Below are 23,760 nucleotides of genomic sequence, written 5' to 3'. Positions count from 1 at the left end.
GATTTTTAAAATGCATTTTATTTTTCAAAGTATTTTATTATCTGTGCTATTGAGAGGGACAGAATTAGAACACCCACCCCTAGTCAGATTGTTTAAAAATGTCATTTACTTGACTTTGGAGCATTTTTACTACTTTTTAATTACTTTTAATTAAAATATTAAAATTACTTTGCGTTTCCTGAGCCTGGGTTGTCAGCAGTGGGTAGTTTGGGGATGTTGGGTGTATGATTTCTGAAATGCTAAGGTGATTGGCCATGCTGTTCATTCTGAAGTTTGTTTTTCCCTGTTTTAGAAGTAGGAACCCTGAGGAATCAGCCTTCTTTCTACACTGTTCCTTTAGGAGAAGGGGAGAGGAGATGTTTGTTGAGGAGTGCAGCGCTCTAGGCACTGCATTGTGTGATACAATTCTGAAAATACGCCTCAATGTCGAAATCATTGTAATCTGGTAAAAGTTGGGAGTTACGTAATTTGCCTGTTGTCACATAGATAAGAAGTGGAATTTGAATCCAGTGCTAATTGTGGCTCCAGAACTTATAAGCAAGGTTGGACTGGAAATGTGGACTTGACAGAGTGGAGATGGCATGGAGTGAGGAGGAAGAGGGTATAGGCAAAACCTGCAATGTGTTTCCACAGGAATTTCAGAGGATGAGGAGGTCCTCAGGGAGCGGAGGGACCAGGGGAGACCGGGCCTGGCAGGTGTGGTAAGGGCTGTAGGTGCCCACGGGGGATTTGCCTAAGACTTTCCTCTTCTTTAGGGCCGTTTCGCTGGAGCAGTAGGGCCGGCACCAGCTCACACAGATGTAGAAGGCATGCGTCTTGTGGGAAGTTAGCGCACCGCACTGGAGGTCTCTAAGCAGTCTTCCAGGCCAGCTGCCCCTGAGGTCATGGAGCCAGAAGGCTCGCAGACTGGACTCTTGCTCCCATCACACAGTTTATTAAATCTATTTAGGATGCACATCGAGAAAGCAAGGGAAAGAGGTGGGATAATTCGTACACCTACTAGGTTAGGGCATAACCAGGCAGCGGGGCCGCTCTGCTTGGATCCCAGGTTGTGTTGTTTTTAGGACTGTCTCTGAGCAGCTGAGGTTCCAGCAGGGCCCACATGCCTGGCCACAGCTGTGTTTGCCAATTAGCCTAATGAACGGCCATGGGTTTATTGGTGCTTCTCAGGCAGAGAGCACATGGGGCCAGGATGGCTGTCAGTGGTGGCAGCTGAGTGAGTCATCATGAATATTCAGTGATGGTGTTAGGAATTCATCCTTAATATTTCATATACAAGTGCCTTGGGGCATTAGCATCTCCTGGTCCTTGCTGTCCGCGTATAGCTGTCGTCATCGTCTTAACACGGATTTGTCCTGTGACTTCTAACACACGTCTTCCAGCTGTATTTTGAACTTAAAAGATTCTACCTGTTTTACAAACCACAGCATATTCATTTCCATAATAGAGATGAATATTTTCAAAAGCAAATTGGACGTTACAGGATGCAAGAAGTTGGAGACAGTAGTTATAGGTTACTTTTTATTCTTAAAAATTTTTTTTATTGTGGTAAAATTTACATTACTTAAAATTTACCATTTTCACCATTTTAAAATGTACAGTTTATTGGCATTACCTGAATTCACAATATTGGGCTGCCACCAACAACATCATTTACAGAACTTTCTCATCTTCCCAATCTGGAGCTCTGTCTTTGTTAAACCCTAACTCCACATGCCCACCCCAGACCCTGGTCCCCATCATAGATTACTCATCAATAAGCTTTTCAGTAAGAGAGGGGCAGCAGGGAGAGGATGCAGGAAAGACTGTCTTTAGGTTTTAAGATGTATTTTTAGGTCATCTTCTCCTGTTTCCATGGGAGATGGAGGAAAGCAGTGGTCATGTGGTGGTAAATCCCTGGGGCTGCAAGGTTTGTTTTCGTGCTGTGAACCAGGCATATGTCCTCAAACCCAGGTCCAAGATAATCATGGAGGGATGACGCCGTCATCGTAAGAATTCTGAACTTGCTCTCTGTGCATGAGGTTTGATGACTAACATCTAATGTTTCAGGGACACTTGAGAGTCTGAACGTTCATTGTTGATTCTAAGGCACACGCATCACTTTTATAACTCTCTACCTGTCCTCATAAGTATGCCGTGTGTTGTGGCCTCCTCAGTTTGTGTTGTTAACGTTCTTGTGGGGCTACCTGTGTTTGATCCATGGTTTATTGCTGAGACCGTGAGGAGTCAAGGGACGTAGTGACAGGCAAGGGCTCTCTCCAGTCTGCGGTTGTTTCTGGGGTGTCTGTGGGTCACATATTTCAGTATTCATGTTTTTTTAATGTGTTTTACATTGTGGTTAGCTTTGAAATTACGTATGTTTGCATATTAAGGGTCTGCCTTATCCTGTGAAGTATAATATTGCTGCTTTTCAAAAATCTTGGTTACTTTACTTTAAAAACCAAAACATCTCTCTTAAAATATGAATGTGATTTCTGTAAGAATTTAGAAATTTAAAAATGGATGCGTATTCAGTAAATTGACTGGGATGATTAGTTCAGTAATTGGACAAAATTAAATTTTCTATGTTATTTTTTTTTAAAAAAACACAGAACACATATCAAGTGTCTGGACCAGGAAGGACTTCAAAATAGTATAAGTGACTTCTTAACACAAGATTAGCAAGATTTGTTACATAGAAACTTTTAAAAACCTCTGTATTTCCAAATCTGTACAAATTAAATTAAAAAAAACAGGGATTAAAGGGCTAATATGATTACTATATGAAAGGCTTATTCCAGTTGGTAAGAAATGCCTTAAGACTAAAAGGTAGATGTGCAAAGATGAATGAGCAAACACTTCACAACTGAGGTAATATAGAAGATTAACAAACACTTGGAAAGAAGTTTTGTCTTATTAGTTTCACACAGGTACAAATTAACGACATGCTACTTTTTCCATTTCTAATTAGCAGTTTTTCAAAATCACATTACCCAGTGCTTGCATTGATACAGTTGTTGGTAGAAGTATGAATAGGTACAGGGGTTTTTTTTGTTAAAAAAAAAAATTATAAATCAGAACCATACAATGTTTATATCCTTTCCTGGATATTCTGAGGTTCTTAGACTTTTACTTGAGGTCCTTAAGTTAGACTTGAGAACCGGAATAAAACAGGCTGGCTGATGGCAGCTTAGATCTGAGCGCACTGGATAGCCATCCTCATCGTCCCCACTCTGAGGTTTCTTAGCTTCGACCTCCCCGCAATCATCCCCTTCTACTCACTGGAAGGGACCCTGTGATTGTGGCCTCATCTGAACCCCAGAGGACCCTCAGAAGCGGGACAGAGAGAGCTTAGAACTTGAAACTACTTCGCGGACGGGAGCCCTGCCTGCTCGTTAAGGGGGACTGGGATGGGGGGAACGGGCTCTGCTGGGCCTGTCATGTTTCTTACTCTGTGTCTTGGAGAGTCATATTTGAGGGTGAAACAAGGAGCTTGGTTGGGTGGGGATAGCGCCTGTGCTGGTGGGCTTCAGGAGCACCGTGCAAGCTTTAACAGGCTGCCCGCCACCCCTGAGCCAGGCCCGCAGACCTGTCATTCCTCTGGCTTCCTGGGCGTTAGGAGGGAACGTGCTAGGCCTGAAAGGACCAGAAGTCTATGCCAGGGCCATAATTCCTGTTTGTTAACAATGGGAGTTTTTAGAGAGGTTTTACAGGTTGTTCTCAGTGGAGCGTGTATACCTGTAAGAATCTGACATAAATTTTCCAGAGCAGCCACAGGAGTCTCTGACTTCCTCTTACGTCCTACGTGTGGCCTTATGTTTAGTGTGATTTTGATTATCAACTCACTCTGCAGGCTTCCCCCACCCCATGGGGTAAATCAAACTTCAACAAAGGAGCCCCTCAGCAGGGCAAATTCCTCCAGGCCACGTGGTGAGCATTTAATGAAGACTGACTGCGCCCGTTATGCTCCATGCTGAGGATGAAAGGCTGAAGAGGACACAGTGCTGATACCTAGATACTGAAAAATTTTAGTTTATCTCCTGTTATGACAAAACAAGTGGTATCATAGTGGCATGTGTAATGCATTCTGAGGGGAAAAAAGAATGAAAAACTAGTATGTGTTAGCTAATGATTTTTAAATGGGGCTTTGAAATACTTCAGAATTGAAAATGGGACCATGGTAACTCAAGAAAAAGAACGCGGTTTCAGATCTTAACCTTCTCCCTTCGAATTTCACACTCTTTCTTTTCTGTCCACGTAGAAACTACATGCTGGCAGGAAGGTTTAATCAGTAAAAACTGATGAGACTTTTAAAGGTAACTCAAAGCTGCTCTGTCTTCGCGCCCTCCCACAGTGGCTTCTGCCTCCACAGCTCGCTGGGATTAGGATTGCAAAATTTGTAATTCCTTTGGCTGTTTCAGCATCTGTCCTGTGTTAAACTGTGTCTTCCCAAAAGATAGGTTCAAGTTCCAGTACCTGTGAATGTTACCTTATTGGGAAACAGATAAGGATCCCAAATGAGATTATCCTGGTCATAGAGTGGGCCCTCCATGTGATGAGTGGTATCTTTGTACAAAAGGAGAGGGAGGTCTGAGACACAGAAACACAGACAAAAAGGCCACGTGAAGACAAGGCAGAGACTGGAGTGATGCAGCCACAATCCCAGGAATGCCAGGGGACCCAGAAACCTGGAGAGTCAAGAAGGCTCCTCTGATAGAGCTTCCCGAGGGAGCAGCCCTGCCCACAGGGCCTCCAGAGTTTGGACTGCGGGCCTCCAGAACTGGGGGAATAGACGTCTGTCGTTTAAACCATGCAGTTTGTGGTAATTGTCATGGCAAACCTAGGAAACTAAGGTAGCATCCATCTGACTGTTATTTGCACACCATCAGTGCCCAGGACGAAAGTTTACACGGGAATGGGAGATAGATGTTGAAAATACGGCACAAATATGTATGTACGTGTACGTATGCATGTGCACAGACATACACGGTGTCACACCTCCCGGATTAATGCAGTAACTGCTTGAGTGAATCCACATGCTCTCGGCGGCCATTTAGGTGGAAGGTTTGAGTTGAGGGTTTGTGACTTGGGGACCGCTGTCCATGTAAGCACCAGTGTTTGTGTTATCAGACTTAACCGTTTTATCTCGAGCAGTAAAATAAGTAAGATAATTAAGATTGGGGTCTGCTGTGAGTTCTGTGGTCGGGTCACGCCGACTCTCAGCACGCATCACAGAACATTAGCATGGTGGCCATTTGTAGCTCAGGGTGAAATATGTAAGGGAAAACCCATGGAGACCTGCAGGGACACACGTGTCACCAAGTGCTGGCCTTTTTGTGAAGAGTGTGCGCTACAGAGAATCCTGGGTGTTGATGATTTAGTGTTTAACTTAAATACCCTCGAGGAGTTTAGGTCAAATGACCAGTTAGAAATTTGGGTTTGGCAGGCACATTGGAGTAGATAATGGTTCGTGTCAGGGTCAGTGATTTTCTCAGCTCCTTTCTCTTAACCGGCTTATGTTTCCCTTCTCTCTAGGCCGGTCTCTTATCCGGGGGGACGGTTCTGGGGGCAGAAAGCTTTACTGCGTTTACTGCGGGGCCAGGTGGCTTGTGACAAGGGCTGCCCTCAGGCAGAAGGTCTGTTTGAGCCATGCTGCCTTTTCCTCGTGAACATGCACAGTTGAAGGGTGGACTGCCTGTGCTGAGGCTTGAAAGGTGCTCTGTGGACCTGCTCTGTGGACCCCTGCATTCTGAGACGGCTTCAGATTGTCTGGGGAAATGGGCATGGAATAGAATAGCGGGCATGGCTCTCTTCTCCCCACAACCAGAAACTAGTTGCTTACTTGTTCTTAGATTTGGCTTTTGAGAACAATTGTAATTTAAAGTCACTGATCATCCAGCAGATAAGAAATACTGTGAGATGAAATAACTAAGTATCTGAGGCCATGTGGCCCATTAGTGGTACATCGGGCTAGAATTTGGTCTCCTAAAACAGGGTTCTGTTTTTTTCTGTTATGGCTTTGTTTGATCCAAACCCCTAAATAATTAAGATGCTGTCATTCAGCAAAACACCCATTTCTTGTTTCTGAGTTTTTCAAAAGGAATGGAAGCAAACGTGTTTTGTAATAGAGACCCTAGGTCGGGGTCTTTCTCTGTAAGGTAAAGGTCAGCAGGTGTGGGGTGGGTTGGTGGTCGCTGTCTGGGGTCTGCCAGGGACCAGGCTCCCCTCTCTCATTCCAGCCAGCAGGAAGGAGAGGAAGGAAGGGGGTGGACCGTGCCTTCCCCGTTCGAGTTGTGCCTGACCAGTTCACACCCCATGGTTAATTCCTGATCACGAGGTCTCACTCGATTGGAGGAGAGGCTGGTGAACATCATCTTTGTGTGGGAGGCATGTGCCCAGCTGAAGTTTGAGGTTTGTTACTCCAGGAAGAAGAGAATGGATACTGGGTAGGGGTAGCCAGCAGTCTTCTCTGCAGTCTGTCAATATTGTATTATTGATCACTGAAGACGTGAGTTTGGGCATCATGGTGGAGTACCTATTAGAAAGGACTTTAAAAATGTTTTTAGTATGTTGAACCCTCCATTTCTTTGGATGTCATTAATATGCCATTTTGTAATTCCATGTGGTACCATCTCTGTTCCCGAGTAGAAGGAAACATTTGATAAACATGTTGGCACCATAAACAGTATTTTAGGAGGCTGTCTAACCTTGAAAAGAAGAGACTGTTTTGAAGGAATGGAGCACTTCTTTGGTTTATTTTAGGTTGTGTTGTGTGTATCCAATTGCGGTATCTACTCATCCTGATGCCTTTAGAAATCTGTGTCCCTCTGAGAATCTCCTCAAGGGGAAGAGGCGTGACCTTGTGGAATCTGGTAATGCTTGCAGTTAATGTGCAAGCTAGATGCTTAGGAAAGTAAGGTGCCTCTTAAAAATACTGATTATGATTTGAGCATCAGAATTTCATGACATGTTTAATTTCACTACCCTTTAAACCTGTCTCTCCTCAACCTTCATGGGATTTTACTGTGTTTACCATTAGAATTTACTAGAGGAGGGGTGGTCAATTCTGACCCATTTTTAGATATTGAACTTCAACAGACAGAATAAAAAACCAGAAAAATCTCTATAACCCCTAAGACTGGACTACAGTCTACACAGTGAAGTTCATATGATCCAGTTCAATCATTTTAGTTTAAGAAATATCAGTTCTAAATGGACAAAGACAGCAAGATCTTTTAAGTAATAAAAAAACTGTTTTGGTTGCCTGACGTAAGGTGACAGTTTTGACTTGTTTGCTGATGAGAAATGCCGTGCAGTTTCCCCTAGTTGGATGGAGATTCTGGATTAAACAGTTTTTCTGCTTGGGCCTTCCATGGAGGAAGGTTGTTCTGGGTTTCCCACTTTGAGAGGGACCTTGTGTTGCGGAGGAGCGGTGAAGGACACAGGGCTCAGGGGAGGGGCAAGGGGAGGGGGGTGCCAGCTCCAGGACACAGTGCTACCACTTTCTCGGATTTGCATTTGTCCCACATCCAAGTCAGCGCTCTTGATACTAGAGCTCCCTGCCAGAGTAGGTGGACTGGCCCTTGGACGAGAATGTTTCAGAAGGTGCAACAGGAAGGCTCATGTTTCCTTCTGCTTTAAAAAGTGCATTTGCTTATTTAGGTCAAGAATTACTTACAGTGCTGAGAGTGCCTAGCAATGCTCAGAGCGGCCGTCTGCATTTTAGACTGAGGTCCTGGGCTAATCCTTTTGGTGTCCAGGGGATCCCTGTGTTCACCCAGTTTGTCTATAAAATAAGTTACGGAATTATCACCAGTTACAGCCTGATCTTCAGATTCCGTCACGGAGTTTGGCACTTGTGCTTGAGTGTAGTGGGGAGCCCATACCCTTAGGCTGCTGTCAGCATCGTCCTGTGACTGGCTGCTTCCTACCAAAAGTCCATTTTCCTGACCGGAGCACAGCAGGCTTTGCCCTTGGGACCTTTGCAGCCATTTGTCTCACGAGCCTTCTGTGCCTCTAAAGTTTTCCAGACGTGTCCTCGCAGATGATGCAGTGATTTCCCCAGAGCCACTTGTCAGACCCAGAATTCCTCGGACACACTGGCAGGTTTCCTTTGGTCCAGACCCGCCCGGCCTCTCTGCGTCGGCTGGTGTTCTCAGGCTCCCCCGACCTCAGTTCAACAAGATCAGCAACCTTTGGACTGGTTGCTCTGCAAGCAGCTGTTACCTGGCTTCCAGCATGTGCAGCGCTCTGCCTCTGTGCACTCGTAAAAGCATCCATTTTATTATTAACTAATCTACTTATTTATTAACATTTTAGTCCTGGCATGACTTTTAACTCACGGGGAGGGACGCCCTGCCTCTCCACCTGCTCAAGCAGCTGGTCAACCTCCTACAAATTCGGAGTCACTCCCTGCCCCCTGCTACTTTCCCCTTTTCTTTGGCCTCAAGTTCTGATGAGAATAGCAGTTGTGAAATGGGCATTTGGTGACTCTTCTGTAAAGAAAGCAGAACCTTACCAGTTGGAGGTAACCTTGGGTTCAGAAAGCTATTTTTTTTAACATCTTTATTGGAGTATAATTGCTTTACAATGTTGTGTTAGTTTCTGCTGTATAAAAAAGTGAATCAGCTATAAGTATACATATATCCCCATATCCCCTCCCTCTTGCATCTCCCTCCCACCCTCCCTCTAGGTGGTCACAAAGCACTGAGATGATCTCCCTGTCCTATGCAGCTACTTCCCACTGGCTGTCTAGTTTACATTTAGTATATATGTCAATGCCACTCTCTCATTTCGTCCCAGCTTACACTTTGTCTCCCTTCCCCATGTCCTCAAGTCCATTCGCTGCATCTGCATCTTTATTCCTGTCCTGACCCTAGGTTCGTGAGAACCATTTTTTTTTTTTTTTTAGATTCCATATATGTGTTAGCATACGGTATTTGTTTTTCTCTTTCTGACTTAGTTCACTCTGTATGACAGACTCTAGGTCCATCCACCTCACAACAAATAACTCAATTTCATTTCTTTTTATGGCTGAGTAATACTCCATTGTATATATGTGCCACATCTTCTTTATCCATTCATCTGTCGATGGACACTTAGGTTGCTTCCATGCCCTGGCTATTGTAAATAGTGCTGCAATGAACAGCGGGGTACATGACTCCTTTTGAATTATGGTTTTCTCAGGGTATGTGCCCAGTAGTGGGATTTCTGGGTTGTACAGTAGTTCTATTTTTAGTTTTTGAAGGAGCCTCCATACTGTTCTCCATAGTGGCTGTATCAATTTACATTCCCACCAACAGTGCAAGAGGGTTCCCTTTTCTCTACATCCTCTCCAGCATTCATTGTTAGTGGTTTCTTTGATGATGGCCATTCTGACCAGTGTGAGGTGATATCTCATTGTAGTTTTGATTTGGATTTCTCTAATGATTAGTGATGTTGAGCATCCTTTCATGTGTTTGTTGGCCATCTGTGTATCTTCTTTGGAGAAATGTCTATTTAGTTCTTCTGCCCATTTTTGGATTGGGTTATTTTTTATTTTGATACTGAGCTGCATGAGTTGCTTGTATGTTTTGGAGATGAATCCTTTGTCAGTTGCTTCATTTGCAAATATTTTCTCCCATTCTGAGGGTTGTCTTTTTGTCTTGTTTATGATTTCCTTTGCTGTGCAAAAGCTTTTAAGTTTCATTGGGTCCCATTTGTTTATTTTTGTTTTTATTTCCATTTCTCTAGGAGGTGGGTCAAAAAGGATCTTGCTGTGATTTATGTCATAGAGTGTTCTGCCTATGTTTTCCTCTAAGAGTTTTATAGTGTCTGGCCTTACATTTAGGTCTTTAATCCATTTGGAGATTATTTTTGTGGATGGTGTTAGGGAGTGTTCTAATTTCATTCTTTTACATGTAGCTGTCCAGTTTTCCCAGCACCACTTATTGAAGAGGCTGTCTTTTCTCCATTGTATATTCTTGCCTCCTTTATCAAGATAAGGTGACCATATCTGCATGGGTTTATCTCTTGGCTTTCTGTTTTGTTCCATTGATCTGTATTTCTGTTTTTGTGCCAGTACCATACTGTCCTGATTGCTGTAGCTTTTTAGTATAGTCTGAAGTCAGGGAGCCAGATTCCTCCAGGCTCTTTTCTTTCTCAAGCTCTTTTCTATCTCAGGCTGTTTTCTTTCTCAAGATTGCTTTGGCTATGTGGGGTCTTTTGTGTTTCTATACAAATTGTGAAATTTTTTTGTTCTAGTTATGTGAAAAATGCCATGGGTAGTTTGATAGGGATTGCATTGAATCTGTAGATTGCTTTATAGTATAGTATACTATAGTATAGTCATTTTCACAATGTTGATTCTTCCAATCCAAGAACATGGTATATCTCTCCATCTGTTTGTATCATCTTTAATTTCTTTCATCAGTGTCTTATAGTTTTCTGCATACGGATCTTTTGTCTCCTCAGGTAGGTTTTTTCCTAGGTATTTTATTCTTTTTGTTGCAATGGTAAATGGGAGTGTTTCCTTAATTTCTCTTTCAGATTTCTCATCATTAGTGTATAGCAGTGCAAGAGATTTCTGTGCATTAATTTTGTATCCTGCTACTTTACCAAATTCACTGATTAGCTCTAGTAGTTTTCTGGTAGCATCTTTAGGATTCTCTATGTACAGTATCATGTTATCTGCAAACAGTGACAGCTTTACTTCTCCTTTTCTGATTTGGATTCCTTTTATTTATTTTTCTCCTCTGAATGCTGTGGCTAAATCTTCCAAAACTATGTTGAATAATAGCAGTGAGAGTGGGCAGCCTTTTCTTGTTCCTGATCTTAGAGGAAATGGTTTCAATTTTTCACCACTGAGAATGATGGTGGCTGTGGGTTTTCATATATGGCCTTCATTATGTTGAAGTAGGTTCTCTCTATGCCTACTTTCTGGAGAGTTTTCATCATAAATGGATGTTGAATTTTGTCAAAAGCTTTTTCTGCATCTATTGTGATTTATCCTTCAGTTTGTTAATGTGGTGTATCACATTGATTGATTTGCATATATTGAAGAATCCTTGCATTCCTGGGATAAACCCCACTTGATCATGGTGTATGATCCTTTTAATGTGCTGTTGGATTCTGTTTGCTAGTATTCGTTGAGGATTTTTGCATCTATGTTCATCAGTGACATTGGCCTGTAGTTTTCTTTCTTTGTGACATCTTTGTCTGGGTTTGGTATCAGGGTGAGGGTGGCTTCGTAGAATGAGTTTGGGAGTGTTTCTTCCTCTGCTGCATTTTAGAAGAGTTTGAGAAGGATAGGTGTTAGCTCTTCTTTAAATGTTTGATAGAATTCACCTTTGAAGCCATCTGGTCCTGGGCTTTTGTTTGTTGGAAGATTTTTAATCACAGTTTCAATTTCAGTGCTTGTGACTGGTCTGTTTATATTTTCTATTTCTTCCAGGTTCAGTCTCAGAAGTTTGTACTTTTCTAAGAATTTGTCCATTTCTTCTAGGTTGTCCATTTTATTGGCATATAGTTGCTTGTAGTGATCTCTCATGATCCTTTGTATTTCTGCAGTGTCAGTTGTTACTTCTCTTTTTCCATTTCTATTTCTGTTGATTTGAGTCTTCTCCCTTTTTTTCTTGATGAGTCTGGCTAATGGTTTATCAATTTTGTTTATCTTCTCAAAGAGCCAGCTTTTAGTTTTATTGATCTTTGCTATTGTTTACTTCATTTCTTTTTCATTTATTTCTGATCTATGTTTATGATTTCTTTCCTTCTGCTAACTTTGGGGTTTTTTTTTTTCTCCTTTCTCTAATTGCTTTAGTTGTAAGGTTAGGTTGTTTATTTGAGATGTTTCTTGTTTCTTGAGGTAGGATTGTATTGCTATAAAACTTCCCTCTTAGAACTGCTTTTGCTGCATCCCATAGGTTTTGGGTCGTCGTATTTTCATTGTCATTTGCTTCTAGGTATGTTTTGATTTCCTCTTTGATTTCTTCAGTGATCTCTTGGTTATTTAGTAGTGTATTGTTTAGCCTCCATGTGTTTGTATTTTTTTACAGTTTTTTTCCTGTAATTGATACCTAGTCTCATAGTGTTGTGGTCGGAAAAGATACTTGATACAATTTCAGTTTTCTTAAATTTACCAAGGCTTGATTTGTGACCGAAGATGTGATCTGTCCTGGGGAATGTTCCGTGAGCACTTGAGTAGAAAGTTTATTCTGTTGATTTTGGATGGAATGTCCTATAAATCTCAATTAAGTCCATCTTGTTTAATATGTCATTTAAAGCTTGTGTTTCCTTATTTATTCTCATTTTGGATGATCTCTCCATGTGTGAAAATGGGGTGTTAAATCCCCTACTCTGATTGTGGTACTGTCGATTTCCCCTTTTATGACTGTTAGCATTTATTTGCCTTATGTATTGCGGTGCTCCTACTTTGGGTGCATAATATTTACAATTGTTATATCTTCTTCTTGGATTGATCCCTTGATCATTATGTAGTGTCCCTCTTTGTCTCTTGTGATAGTCCTTATTTTAAAGTCTATTTTGTCTGATATGAGAATTGCTACTCCAGCTTTCTTTTGATTTCCATTTGCATGGAATATCTTTTTCCATCCCCTCACCTTCAGTCTGTATGTGCCCCTAGGTCTGAAGTGTGTCTCTTGTAGACAGCATATATATGGGTCTTGTTTTTGTATCCATTCAGCCAGTCTATGTCTTTTGGTTGGAGCATTTAATCCATTTACATTTTAGGTAATTATCGATATGTATGTTCCTATTACCTTTTTTTAAATTGTTTTGGGTTTGTTTTTGTAGGTCTTTTCCTTCTCTTGTGTTTCCTGCCTAGAGAAGTTCCTGTAGCATTTGTTGTAAAGCTGGTTTGGTGGTGCTGAATTCTCCTAACTTTTGCTTGTCTGTAAAGGTTTTAATTTCTGTGTCAAATCTGAATGAGATCCTTGCTGGGTAGAGTAATCTTGGTTGTAGGTTTTTCCCTTTCATCACTATTTCCTTTACCATGTTAGGGAAGTTTTCAACTGTAATCTCTTCAAATATTTTCTCAGTCCCTTTCTCTTCTTCTTCTGGGACTCCTATAATTTGATTGTTGGTGTGTTTAATGTTGTCACAGAGGTCTCTGAACTTGTCTTCAATTCTTTTCATTCTTTTTTCTTTATTCTGCTCTGCTGTAGTTATTTCCACTATTTTATCTTCCAGGTCACTTATCCGTTCTTCTGCCTCAGTTATTCTGCTATTGATTCCTTCTAGAGAATTTTTAATTTCATTTGTGGTGGTGTTCATCACTGTTTCTGTGCTCTTTAGTTCTTCTAGTTCTTTGTTAAACATTTCTTGTATTTTCTCCATTTTATTTCCAAGATTTTGGATCATCTTTATGATCATTACTTTGATTCCGTTTTCAAGTAGACTGCCTATTTCCTCTTCATTTGTTTGGTCTGGTGGGTTTTTACCTTCCTTCTTCGTCTGCTTCATATTTCTCTGTCTTTTCATTTTGTTTAACTTACTATGTTTGGGGCATCCTTTTTGTAGGCTGCACGTTCATAGTTCCGTTGTTTTTGGTGTCTGCCCCCAGTGGGTGAGGTTGGTTCGGTGGCTTGTGTAGGCTTCCTGGTGGAGGGGACTGGTGCCTGTGTTCTCGTGGGTGGGGCTGGATCTTGTCTTTCTGGTGGGCAGGGCCGTGTTCGGTGGTTTGTTTTGGGGTATCTGTGAACTTAGTATGATTTTAGGCAGCCTCTCCGCTAATGGATGGGGTTGTGTTCCTGTCTGGCTAGTTGTTTGGCATGGGATGTCCAGCATTGGAGCTTGCTGGCCGTTGGGTGGAGCTAGGTCTTAGCGTTGAGATGGAGATCTCTGGGAGAGCTCTCACCAATTGATATTATGTGGGGCCGGGAGGTCTCTGGTGGTCCAGTGTCCTGAACTCGGCTCTCCCACCTCAGAGGCTCAGCCCTGGCACCAGGCCAGAGCACCAAGACCCTGTCAGCCACAGAGCTCAGAAGAAAAAGGAGGAGAAAAAGAAAGAAAATAATAAATTAAAAACTTTTTTTTAATTATTAAAATAAAAAATAATAATAAAGAGAACAACCAAACCAATAAACAAATCCATGAATGATAACAGGCGCTAAAAACTCATCTAAGGTAAACATAAAAATCAGAAACAAATCAGTTGCAGACAGCAAACCCCAAGTCTACAGTTGCTCCCAAAGTCCACCACCTCAATTTTGGGGTGATTCGTTGTCTCTTCAGGTATTTCACAGAAGCAGGGTACATCAAGTTGATTGTGGGAGTTTAATCCGCTGCTCCTGAGGCTGCTGCGAGAGATTTCCATTTCTCTTCTTTGTTCGCACAGCTCCTGGGGTTCAGCTTTGGTTTTGACCCCACCTCTGTGTGTAGGTCGACCTCAGGCATCTGTTCCCACCCAGGCAGGAGGGGGTTAAAGCAGCGGCTGACTGGGGGCTCTGGCTTACTCAGGCCAGGGGGAGGGAAGGGTATGTTAGTTATAATTGGAATGCGGGGGGAGCCTGCGGCGGCAGAGGCCAGCATGGCATTGCAACAGCCTGAGGCGCGCCGTGTGTTCTCCTGGGGTAGTCATCCCTGGATCACGGGACCCTGGCAGTGGTGGGCTGCACAGGCTCCTCAGGGGGAGTGTGGATAGTGACCTTTGTTTGCACTTCAGATTCTTGGTGGCTGCAGCAGCAGCGTTAGCGTTTCATTCCCGTCTCTGATGTCCGAGCTGATAGCCTTGGCTTGCGCCCGTCTCTGAAGCTCGTTTAGGTGGTGCTCTGCTTTCTGTGGGCAGATGAGGAAGGAATCTCCTCTCCTCGCACACCCCGAAACAATGGTGTCTTGCCTCTTAGACAGGTCCAGACTTTTTCCTGGACTCCTTCCCTGCTAGCTGTGGTGCACTAGTCCCTTCAGGCTGTGTTCATGCAGCCAACCCCAGTCCTCTCCCTGGGGTCTGACCTCCGAAGCCGGAGCCTCAGCTCCCAGCCCCCACCCGCCCTGGCGGCTGAGCAGACAAGCCTCTCGGGCTGGTGAGTGCTGGTTGGCACTGCTCCTCTGTGCGGGCATCTCTCCGCTTTGCCCTCTGCACCCCTATGGCTGCGCTCTTCTCCGTGTCTCAGAAGCTCCCCACCTCCGCCACCCACAGTCTCCGCCCATGAAGGGGCTTCCTAGTATGTGGAAACCTTTCCTCCTTCATAGCTCCCTCCCACTGTTGCAGGTCCTGTCCCTATTCTTTTGTTTCTGTTTTTTCTTTTGCTCTACCCAGGTACGTGGGGAGTTTCTTGCCTTTTGGGAGGTCTGAGGTCTTCTGCTGGCGTTCAGTAGGTGTTCTGTAGGAGTTGTTCCACATGTAGATGTATTTTTTATGTATTTGTGGGGAGGAAGGTGATCTCGACGTCATACTTCTCCGCCATCTTGAAGGTCCCCCAGAAAGCTGTTTTGAATTGAGCAACAAATAACTGAGGAATGTAATCAGTCCTCCTCACGCTACACTTGATATCTAACACCTTTTAGGCCTCTGTGACACTTCCTTTCTAATTGCGGGAGCAGTTTCACCGTGGCATAAAATGCCATCCACGTTAGCACGTCAGGCATTGCTTGGCCTGGCCTTGGCCACAGGGGCTCCTCAAGGTGAGAACCTGTCAAGTGGCAGTGTTTGTAGAGTGTGGCACTTCTAAAGTGTAACTCTTGTCTTGGAAGACTAACTGGTTAGTGCAGCCCAACCTGCCGGCCTTGCACTGGTAATGAAGACGTTTTTGGTTAGCACAAAACTGTAGCTGATTTTTCGCTCCCCAGCAAGGAGAACTTATCCACTTAAAATAATAGCCATAAAACCCCTGAAGGATATAACTTAAGAGGTAAAGTGCCCTGCCTGAGGCTTCATGACTAGTTAATGAAGAAATAACTGAAGCATCCAGTTGTGGCCTCTGGTGCTCCTCCCACCGTCCACATGTCCCCTTTTCATCAGTGCTTGTCTTCCTCCTGTCTCTTTTCCTGGAATCTCCCTTCTGGAGTAGGTAGTTGGCTACTTTATACCTAAGCATGAGTGTAAAATACAATAAAATAGGCCTTTGGTGTTGAGAAACAGCTTTTGTGTCTTTTAAAGACAAACAACAAAAATAAAGCAGGAGCCACACGAAGGACAAGGATGCTGATCTCTTCGCAGTGACTCAACTTGTGGAGATACTAGGTTCTAGCGGGGCTTCATCTTCTCCCCTAATGACTCCCCCATCTCCTGGGATAAAAACTTTCTCAGGTGCTGTAATTGGAACCAAAAGTAAACAGATGAGGAGTTTTAATGAAGCAGCATTACGTGTAGACACCTGCTCCGTGAATGCTCAGCAGACCCGGGGTGTGCCGTTGAGAGCGGGGAGTCAGGCCGCCTGTGAACAGGCAGCGGCATGAGTGGAGAAGAGCTCCTGGCCTGTAGAAATACACATTTGTGGGTTGAATTGGTGGGTCTGGCTCCCATGGAGCTTAGGACCCAGTCTGACTGGCAGATTTGAGGGCCATGCATCTCATTCCCTCCCAGTCTTTGCGAAGGTGTGTGTGACGCGTATGAAAGTTTGCACCCCGGGAGCTGTCGCGGTGTTTTCACTCCTGTTTCCAGAGTTTTAAGTAGGTTTTCTGTTCATTTTAACAGGAGGGTGTGCAGCCAGCTGAGCACAGCCTGTGTGTGAGGGGATCCAAACCAGCAGTGAAGTCGTTTCCCAGCTGCCCTGAGTGGGACAGTGTCAGTATAGTGGGGCTTACCAAGCTCCTGAGGTGTCCACGTCACCTTACCTCTCTGGGTCTGTGAGCTGGGAGCGGGGTCGATGCATGTGCTCATGGACAGGAGGGGACTCTACGGGGCTGAGGCTGGGTGTAAGCTGGGTACGTGGAACGGGGACTGGCAGAGAGCTAGCCTGCACCCCGCAGGGGGCCCCGTGACGCGTTACCAGTATCCACCTCCCAGCTCAGATGGTGTGCAGTAAATGCACAGTGTGTATCCCCAGCAAAAAGCCGAGTGTCACCTGAACCCCCAGTATAATCCACAGTGGATTGTGTGTGAAAGAAAATTAATGTGAACAATGGATTCCCCCCCTTTTATTGTGGTGAAACATATATAACCTAAAATTTACTGTCTTAACGATTTTTAAGTGTCGAGTTCACTGGTATTAGAAACATTCACATTGTTGTGCAACTAACACTACTATCCATCCCCTTAACTCATTTCATCTTGTAAAACTGAAACTCTGTCCATTAAACACTGACTCCCCATTCCTCCTTCCCTCTGACCCCTGGAAACCAGGATTTCTACTCTGTCCTTATGCCATAACTACAGATATTTTCATCTCTAAAAGTGTTGTAAACCTAATTTTATTAAAATTGATTTTGAATTAAACCCCATGGCTTTTTAATTTTTTAGGGGGTAGGGTGGGACTATGATGGACGAGTACGGATATTAGACTCCAGCTGTCACGTGTTGGTCCTGGGCATTGCACGGAGGCACAGTTGAAGGAAGGAAACACAGTCACTTCACGGCGGTGTGAGTATAAACACCAGGATTACGTATGTAGCATAAAAACAGTTGCACGGTGCCTGCATCCCTGCAACCTGCTTTCCAAGTAGAAACGAGACTGCTTAGGGTTGATGCGACGGCTCGGGGCTGCTGGTTCACCTCCTTTCCTAAAAGAAGACTGGTGCACAGTGTGTTCTCCTGTGTTTTCTCTGTACTCGATGACTCAAACCCCATTTGATTCTAGTTCAGGTGAAGTCTTTCTCTTGCAGACTTTTATACGCTCTGCAGTCCGCTCTCTGTCCTTCTCCTTTCCTTCTGTTTGTAAGTTCAGTGAAGACAGTTGGTGGTGGCAGGTGAGGAGAATCAGAGCCCAGGCCTCAGAAACGAGGGTGTGGAGCAGGGGTGTTCTCCCCCTGGCCACAGCAGGTGACGTGAGTGCAGCTGTGCCCTGACAGCAGCTCACCCGCAGCTTCTTGGAAATGCACATTCCTGGACCCAGCCCTGACGGGTCAGGGTGTGGGTTTATCCAGACAAGTCATGTCAACCTTGAGCCTGGATCCCTCATCTAAATGCCTGACATCAGGTAGTTGTGCGGATTAAATATGTAAACAGCTCAGCTTGTAGTAGATGCTAAACGTTCCTTTTTTTTTTTTTACTTACAAAGCATTATCACTGTCTATCCTGCTGTTATTTACCGCTTGTAGGTAGGCAGGATAGGTGTCCATTCTCATTTACAGGTGAAGACGATTCTGAAGGCTCATAAGCAGCCATGGTCCCCTTCACAATGGTCAGTCTCCTTCTGTCAGCTCAGCTCATCTTCTTTTTTTTTTTTTTTTTTTTTGCGGTACACGGGCCTCTCACTGTTGTGGCCTCTCCCGTTGCGGAGCACAGGCTCCGGACGCGCAGGCTCAGTGGCCATGGCTCACGGGCCTAGCCGCTCCGGGGCATGTGGGATCTTCCCGGACCGGGACACGAACCCGCGTCCCCTGCATCGGCAGGCGGACTCTCAACCACTGCGCCACCAGGGAAGCCCTCATCTTCTTTTATTTGGAAAGACTTCTCCCTGTTTGTATTCCTCTTCCTGTTTGTTCAGTGATTAGTAGCTCAACCATAGTCCACCAGAACGCGCTTGTCTTCATTCTGTTGTAGGTTGAATCAGCCTTTGTATTCCTCAAGGTATTTTGTCTCCTTTTGTAAAGGTTTCCATCAAAAAGTGCATTCTCAATCGCTTTTGATACACGTTTGTGATGTGGAGATTGTCGAAGTCAGACTCTACTTCAATCTGAGACTTTAGGAGCTTTAGAAATTCTGAAATGTAATAGGAAAATATGACAAAACTCGTTCAAATGGGTGTTTTAAATTTGATATGAAATGATTTGTCACTGAAATATTACTCTGGTTTTAAGGACCGTGGCTCATTAAAAATGCTTTTCTGTAGTTTAGACTTGGTTGTCTTTCATGAGGATATTCCATCCAAATTACAGATATATGAAATATTTTCAATATACATTAGTGCAGAGTGACCTTATTCACAATATCCTGGATTCACCCTTGACTTTCTGACTTTGGAAGTGCGACTCTGTCTTAAGCTCTATGTGTACACCATCCAGATTGCTTTGAACACATCTGTACACAACCTCCTTACTCCTGAGTAGAGGGAGAGAGACAATACTATGCTTTAAAACGTTGACGGTCCCTAAAGCAGTTTTTTCCTAATCAGCGTTTCCATTAAAATAAATAAACTCACTAGTGCTTGAATTAATTAGCTTCTAGTAATGTTGGATGTCAGGTTAGCAAGTTGTACAGTTTCTAAGTAAAAGTGATCATTTAAAATAGAAATTCAGAGTGACAGTGTGTCCTTTATTTTAAAAATAAATGCTGACAGTTCAGAGAACCTTGATTGCCAGGACTTAATAATTTTAATATCCATATAGAATTGGAGGATAATTAATAATCTGCTTCAGAAACCTCTTTTGTCAGTGAGATTAGTGTGACTGTCAGATTTGAAAGCTTACTTGTTTATGGTTTATTTCCTATGTTATGGATTTTTAAAAATTTATACTTCTGATTAGAGATATGTCTATTACAGTGATTTTAGTTATGACCATGAGGGTAATTAAAAGAGTTTCCTATCTCCTCGTACTTGACTTTTCAACTATGCTTTAAAATTTGAGCAGGGACTCTCTTGAATTATCTCCTTCCACATTCTTGGTTTTACACAGCACATTTCAGTTTTTGGAAACTGAAGTTTGTCTACAGCCACTTCTGGAAACACTTGGTTGCTCAGTATAGCACCAAATGGGTCCCAGGAGGATCTGTGCTCCAGCCTCCCTGGGGTAGTAAAGCCTCCTCCTTCAGGAGTCTCAGCATGGAAATGGGGTCCTGGGGCTGGGGGTGGGGGTGTTGGACTGCTGGCTGAGACCCAGGAGAGCAGAGGAGAGGAGACGTGGCCAGCCCCAGGCCACACCCTAGCTGACTGACACTGACCACATGGTCAGCGCTTGTCCTCAGCTCCTGCAGGATCCCGTTGGCCCTACTCCTCAGATTCCTGAAATTGTTAGGCTCTCTTGAGCTGGAATTTTTAGGTCCAGACTCAGAAGTCGTGGTGTGTGCTCTCAGGTTCCTTACATAAGGTACAAAAAAACACTGCAACCATGCAAACAATCTGAAGCCATTACTGTTTTCTCATTCAAGGCATTGCCCTTTAGTTTCTTTTTTTAAAAGCGTATTTTATTTATATATTTATTTATTTATTTATGGCTGCATTGGGTCTTTGTTGCTGGGCGCGGGCTTTCTCTAGTTGTGGTGAACGGGGGCTACTCTTCGTTGCGGTGCGTGGGCTTCTCACTGTGGTGGCTTCTCGTTGCAGAGCACGGGCTCTAGGCACATGGGCTTCAGGAGTTGTGGCTCGCGGGATCTGGAGCGCAGGCTCAGTAGTTGAGGCTCATGGGCTTAGTTGCTCCGCGGCGTGTGGGATCTTCCCGGACCAGGGCTCCAACCCATGTCCCCTGCATTGGCAGGTGGATTCTTAACCACTGCGCAACCAGGGAAGCCCGACCTTTAGTTTATTCATTAAAAACCTTTGGCAGTGAAAGGTTTTGCCCCATTTGGTGGGGTTTTGAGTTTCAGGTTACTTGCTTGGCTGATACAGCAGGGAGCTCCCAGCCTGGGACATGGGCTCCTGCTCCTTGCTCAGGCTTTGGGAGGTACTTTGCTTGGCATGTGATTTGAGGGGTTTCCCATTGTGATGTGTGCCTCCTGCCCTGAGGCTGCAAGCCCTTCTGCCTTTTGTTCCCTTCAGTAGAACGTTGTTGCATGTTGAAAATCAAGAAAACTAAAGAAGCAAGGTCAGAAGAGGCCTGGGGAGGGAGTGAGGTCAACAGCAGTAGGAAGTGGTGAAAACTGAGATGAACTGGGAAGTCCATATTCTGTGTAATTAAATACATAGCATCAAGGGAAGGAGACGGCAAACTACAGATGGGAGAGAATATTTGCAAAAGACGTCTGATAAAGGACTGTTACCCACAATACACAATGAACTCTTTAAACTCAATAAGAAAACAAACAATCCAAACGAAAAATGGACAGGAGATCTGAAAAGACACCTCACCAAAGAAGATACAGATGGCAAATATGCTTATGAAAAGATGCTCCACATCGTGTGTCAACAGGAAAATGCAAATTAAATCAATGAGATATCACTACACACCTATTAGCATGGCCAAAATCTGGAACACTGACAACACCAAATGCTGGTAAGGGTGTGGAGCAACCAGAACTCGCAGTCACCGCTGGTAGGAATGCAACATGGTACAGCCAGTTTGGAAGACAGTTTGGTGGTTTCTTACAAAACTAAACGTACTCTTACCATGTGATCCAGCAATCACGTTCCTTGGTATTTACCCAAAGGAGTTGAAAACTTAAGTCCACAAAAGAACCTTGCACACGGATGCTCACAGCAGCTTTATTCATAACTTTCAAAACTCGGAAGTTTTGTCCTTCAGTAGGTGAATAAACTGTGGTCCATCCAGACAGTAGAATATTATTCAGCCAAAAAAAGAGCTATCAAGCCATGAAGAGACATGGAGGAACCCTAGATGCACAGAATGTCCAAGACCAAGAGTGAACCCTAATGTCAGCTGTGGACTCTGGGTGATGATGATGTGTCCCTGTAAGTTCACCAGTTCTAACAAATGTCCCATCTGGTGGGGGATCTTGATAGTGGAGGATGTTGATGGTGGGGCAGGCTGTGCATGTATGGGGGCAGGGGATACATGGGGAATCTCTGTCCCTTCCTCTCAATTTTCCTGTGAACCTAAAACTCTCTAAAAATAAAACTAATTTAAAAGAAAAAAGATAATAGTAAAGGCTGTGTGAGGGAAGTGGCCTGTGGTGGTGTGTGTCCAGGATTTCCCTGTTAATATACATATAGCCAAATTACTCAAAACGTAACTGTGACATTAGCTAATTCACTGAGAAGTTAATCACAGAATCAGTGATTAACTCCAGAACTGGCAGGATGCAGAGATCACCTTGCTCTGACTTCTCATCTTACGGGTAATGACTCCAGCATTGTGACCAGGAATGCAGTCAGAGTGGCACAGATGGAATTAGACCTGGGATGATTTTGCTCAGGGTTTGCAGGGTTATGTTTTTAACCTGTTTTTCTTTAGTTTAATGAGCTGATCCATTCTTTGGCACCAGAAGCAGCACAGCTGCTTCATAGAGCTGTCTTTGACATAGAGAGTCAGAAACCAAAGGCTGTTATGTAGTCTTCCCCCGAAAGCAGAATCACGATAAAGAATCCTCATGTTCAGCGTCTTTGCTTAAATGTGAGATTGTGGGACTCATGAGTGCAGTGTCACCACTGGTACACTAATTAGGTTTGTCTGTAGGTAAGTAAACCTCATTTTGCGCTGCCTGGAGTCAGACTCAGTGGCTTTAAAGAGCCAGCGCTTGAACTTTACACTTACGTAGATGTTTATTCACCTGTAGTTGTGAAAATCAAGGAATTTGGGCTCAAAAATTGGTGAAAATGCTAAAGTTCGAACGTTTATGTATTAGTATATCACAGTGCATGTGTGGATATATTTAGAGCTCCACGATTTAAACACTTTTCTTGATTTTGTAATATTCAGGTGTAGCATTCTCAATTAACAGGTGTCAGAAGGATTAAATTTTGAGGGATATCTAAATTCACTGAATTTAAAGCTTTTCACTTAAAACGTTATCACAACTAAATGTAGCCAACAGTTTATGCCCTATGGATATTTATTGATTAAATGACATATATCAGACAACACACTTTGTTTTTAGTTTTATTTATTTATTTTATCGATGTATAGTTGATTTACAATGCTGTGCCAATCTCTGCTGTACAGCAAAGTGACTCAGTTATACACATTCTTTTTTTTTTTTTTTTTTTTTTAAAGAAGCAGTTTATTCAGTGCAGAAGTGAAAGTTACACACTCAAGAGTTCGGGCATCCTCACAGTGAGGGGCCCGCCACAGGGTTTTTTTTTGTTTTTTTGTTTTTTTTTGCGGTACGCGGGCCTCTCACTGTTGTGGCCTCTCACGTTGTGGAGCACAGGCTCCGGACGCGCAGGCTCAGCGGCCATGGCTCACGGGCCCAGCCACTCCGCGGCACGTGGGATCCTCCCGGACCGGGGCACGAACCCGCGTCCCCCGCACCGGCAGGCAGACTCCCACCCACTGCGCCACCAGGGAAGCCCCACATTCTTTTTTTATATTCTTTTCCATTGTGGCTTATCACTGGATGCTGAAGATAGTTTCCTGTGCTATACAGTAGGACCTTGTTGTTTATTCATTCTAGATGTAATAGTTTGCATCTACCAACCTCAAACTCCCAGTCCATCCCTCTCCTCCTCACCCTTAGCAACCACAAGTCTGTTCTCTATGTCTGTGAGTCTGTTTCTATTTTGTACATAGGTTCATTTGTGCCATATTTAGATTCCACATGTAAGTGACATTATATGGTGTTTGTCTTTAAAAATATGGAACGCTTCACGAATTTGAGTGTCATCCTTGAGAGGCCATGCTAATCTTCTCTGTATTGTTCCAATTTTAGTATATACGCTGCCGAAGTGAGCACTCACTTTAATACACAGATGTAGGCAGTATATTAACAAACCTTGGAAGTACAGTCAGTGCTTAAGATCTGTTATGTTTTCAGATCATCTGTATTATCTGAAAAGGCAAAATATTAAAAAGCTAAAAGGTTTTGTATTTTTCCAGTTTTCTACTTATTTGCGCAGAAGTGAAAGTTCTGTGGCT

General features: G+C 43.6%; 1 protein-coding gene and 1 non-coding gene across 7 annotated transcripts in view; one reads left to right on the top strand and one right to left on the bottom strand.

The window, feature by feature from the left end:
* The window catches only part of DIP2C (disco interacting protein 2 homolog C), a 354,106-nt gene that overhangs the window by 125,702 nt on the left and 204,644 nt on the right, over positions 1-23,760 (top strand). The window lies entirely within an intron of this gene.
* Positions 23,475-23,578, bottom strand: LOC117311261 (U6 spliceosomal RNA). The gene has a single exon (XR_004525486.1). It is a non-coding gene; the product is annotated as a U6 spliceosomal RNA (small nuclear RNA).

The sequence above is a fragment of the Tursiops truncatus genome, chromosome 2 (assembly GCF_011762595.2).
Source record: "Tursiops truncatus isolate mTurTru1 chromosome 2, mTurTru1.mat.Y, whole genome shotgun sequence".
In the NCBI taxonomy this organism is placed as follows: Eukaryota; Metazoa; Chordata; class Mammalia; order Artiodactyla; family Delphinidae; genus Tursiops; species Tursiops truncatus.
The sequence above is the reverse complement of the archived record's forward strand: the minus strand, read 5'-3'. Positions and strand labels throughout refer to the sequence as shown.